Source organism: Euphorbia lathyris, chromosome 4, assembly GCF_963576675.1.
Source record: "Euphorbia lathyris chromosome 4, ddEupLath1.1, whole genome shotgun sequence".
Lineage (NCBI taxonomy): Eukaryota > Viridiplantae > Streptophyta > Magnoliopsida > Malpighiales > Euphorbiaceae > Euphorbia > Euphorbia lathyris.
The window spans coordinates 61,582,930-61,586,286 of NC_088913.1; the positions used below are offsets into that span (position 1 = coordinate 61,582,930).

Below are 3,357 nucleotides of genomic sequence, written 5' to 3' on the forward strand. Positions count from 1 at the left end.
ATATGGCAGCTATCAAGCGGATTCTTCGATATGTTAAAGGAACCCTGGAGTTCGGACTTACATTCACAACCTCTTCACTAGATTCCTTGGTCTCCTATACAGATGCAGATTGGGGGGGATGTCCTGACACTCGACGTTCTACTTCAGGATATTGTGTTTTCCTTGGTGACAATCTTCTGTCTTGGTCTGCTAAGCGGCAACCCACTTTATCTCGTTCTAGTGCTGAAGCAGAGTATCGTGGTGTTGCTAATGTCGTATCTGAAACTTGCTGGATTAGAAATCTTCTTCTTGAACTTCATTGCCCTATTAGTAAATCCACCTTGGTATATTGTGACAATGTGAGTGCAGTTTACCTCACTGGTAATCCTGTACAACACCAACGTACCAAGCATATTGAGATGGATATACATTTTGTTCGAGAAAAGGTTGCTAAAGGAGAGGTTAGGGTACTTCATGTTCCTTCTCGTCATCAAATTGCAGATATTTTCACCAAAGGTCTACCACAAATTCTTTTCGACGACTTCCGCTCTAGTCTCAACGTTCGACCACCTCCCGTTTCGACTACAGGGGTGTATTAGATATGGATATTTCTGCTGTAATTTAGGAATATAATTGATTTGTAATTATCATGTTCACACATATATATTGTGTATATATATCACATTATCAATGAATGGAAAGGCAAGGATTCTACATTATCAATATTTTATATTATATTTTTTATCAGTAAAAAAAAGGTGGACACCTCAGCTCCATCGTTAATGTTTTATATTTTATATATATATATATATATAGATATATAGATCCGCATGTAGCTATTATGTACAGACATTAATATAACTAAAGTGACACCTCAGCTCCATCGTTAATGTTTTATATTATATATATATATATATATATATAGATATATAGATCCGCATGTAGCTATTATGTACAGGCGCTACACTCTCCCATCTGGTGATTCTCTTCCAAACGGAAACGATGATGTTTATTCCTCGAAGCTCGGATGGATCTGCTCTCTTCTTCACCGACAGCTTACTTATTCCGGTGAAATTTCGTACTTCTCTTATTTTTCTCCGTTTAATTTAGTTTCATTTTTTTATTTTGCTTTTGTTCCCTTTTCATTCCAGCGTTTTATGGATTTTATATACAACTTGTTCAACATTGTGTTCCTTTTATTTAATATTTGCACTATATTATTAATTAATGTGATCATTAGTCTTTGTTGTTATTTTTTTTAGCTCTTTGTTGGATTTCTCTTAAAAAGATCTGTTCTTTTTTACATTTAACTCGTACCATCTGCAAATGGGTTTTTGTGTTGCATAGTTTATGTTGATAATTTGAGTAATGACTGATTTTTCGGCTTTAATGTGAAATGGGTTTGGTTTTGGTTCTTATTACAATTAAAGAGGAATGCTATGATCAACATATAATGCAGGTAGGTGTAAATGCAGGTTGAGGAGGCAATTCTGATGATGTCTGAGTCGGTGATGCTTCCCATGGGGTTGGTTGCAGAGGAGGCAATTTAGGTTTCGGCAAAGGAGGCAGAGCCTTAAACTTTTTGATTGACGATAAGCTCTTTGTCGAGTGTAAGAGAACCCAGGTAGCTATAACCATGTTATTACGATTAAAGTGGAATGCTATGATTAACATATAATGCAGGAAAGCCATTTCCTTGTGAATGAGTTGAGTTTGTTGTGAAACTAGATAATGACATTAATATATAGTCTGGTAAGAAGTATTTCGTAAAGTGAAGAATATGAGTTCTGAAATTATTATTAATTTGTTATTAATAGTGTCAAATTATTGGTGTGAACACTGAAACTGATGTTTTTATGGCACAAATAAGGACACTTTTTGTTTGTTTGCTTTTTTATGGTAAGTGATTTTTGACATTGTAATAAATTCAACCTCAATGGTTAGGTCTTTTAACACTGGGAAGTAAAGGATTTGTAGCAAAGTACCAATGAACAGTCCTCTAAATTTACTTCTTTCACCTATTTTTTTGCTCATCAAAATGTGGTTGATGTTCGGGGTAAAGTACATATAACCTCGGCCAGAACGACACTGTTTTGGCTTAGGTTGGAGAAAAAAAGTAGATACATAAACCTTCATCTACTAAAGATGCAATCAACTCCCTAAAAATGTAAAATGAGAGATGTGCAGAGGAAGGGGAACTATCCTGTAAGGGGTGGTTCCGAAGGGCTAGAAGTGCACCGACATTCTCGTGCACCTTAGCTCTGCCTCTATCCTCGTGCTTCTTAACTCTGCCTCTGGACTTATATAAGACCTACTTTAGGGGTTGTTATATATATATAAGGTTCCACCTTTGGATTTCCAGATTTTTGCAGCAACAGTTAAAACCATGCTGGTTCCTGCTTTTTTTTATATGCATCTGATTGCTATTTGTGTTTCAATTCTTTGACTGCTATTTGTGTTTCAATTCTTTGACAAGTTCCACATTTGGATCTCCAGATTTTTGCAGCAGCAGTTAAAGGGCTGAAGCTTTTCCTGGACCATGCTGGTTCCTGCTTTGTGAATTAGATTTTGAAGAAAAAAGGGGCATCGAGATCCAAGTTGTAGATGTTCATGTTCAAATCAGTGAAAGATCCATGTTTTTCTTGTCATGGCTTTGCTGTCATACTCGTTATCATTTATTAATGTTGTACTAAGTTCAGTTCGTGTTTTAGGTTGGTGCCAATTACTAGAGCTAATTTGAGATTTAGGTAGTCAGATGTATGTAACTAACCAAGGCAGGTGGCAATCGAGCTAATTGCAGTAAGCATCTGTTCGTCCTATGTAGAAGTTGTCTATTGCAGTTTTCATCTGCCAAAGTAAAACTCTAGGGTATGGGTTCATTTTAAGTGTTGGTGACTAGAAAAATTGGATTTGTTGTTTGTGTTCATAGATTTGCTGATATGCCACATTGCACATAATGTTTAAAGGTTCACAAATTTCAATTACGAAATTGTGCCCATCTTACACAATGTTTCTTAGTATAGCTTGTATATTCTGTTTCCCTGGAATGGATTATTATAATGTCTTCTTTCTTTTGTATATATAAACCTGATGTAAATTAGCATTACTCACTTATTGCTAATTTAATGTAAGAGTTTGCCACTTTTATATATTTTATTGGCTCCTTCAATCCAAATGTAACATGTTCACCTACAACTGTTTATCCATGGTCACCATATTTGTGTTGGTTATCCTCTTTTTGTTGGTTATCCTCTTTTTGGGACAATTTTATTGTTAGTTTTGAGCACAATTTTTTTTAATGTGTCTTTGTAGATATAATCAGCTCCCTTCAATCCAACTGTTGATATTTAACAAATAATATTTATTTTTTAATTTATG

The 3,357-nt window shown here is 35.0% G+C and overlaps 1 long non-coding RNA gene across 1 annotated transcript; it reads left to right on the plus strand.

Annotated features, from left to right (window-relative positions):
• Positions 1-940: 940 nt before the first annotated feature.
• Positions 941-3,128, plus strand: LOC136227582 (uncharacterized). The gene is made up of 3 exons (XR_010688134.1): positions 941-1,047; positions 1,455-1,603; positions 2,476-3,128. It is a non-coding gene; the product is annotated as an uncharacterized lncRNA (long non-coding RNA).
• Positions 3,129-3,357: the final 229 nt, after the last annotated feature.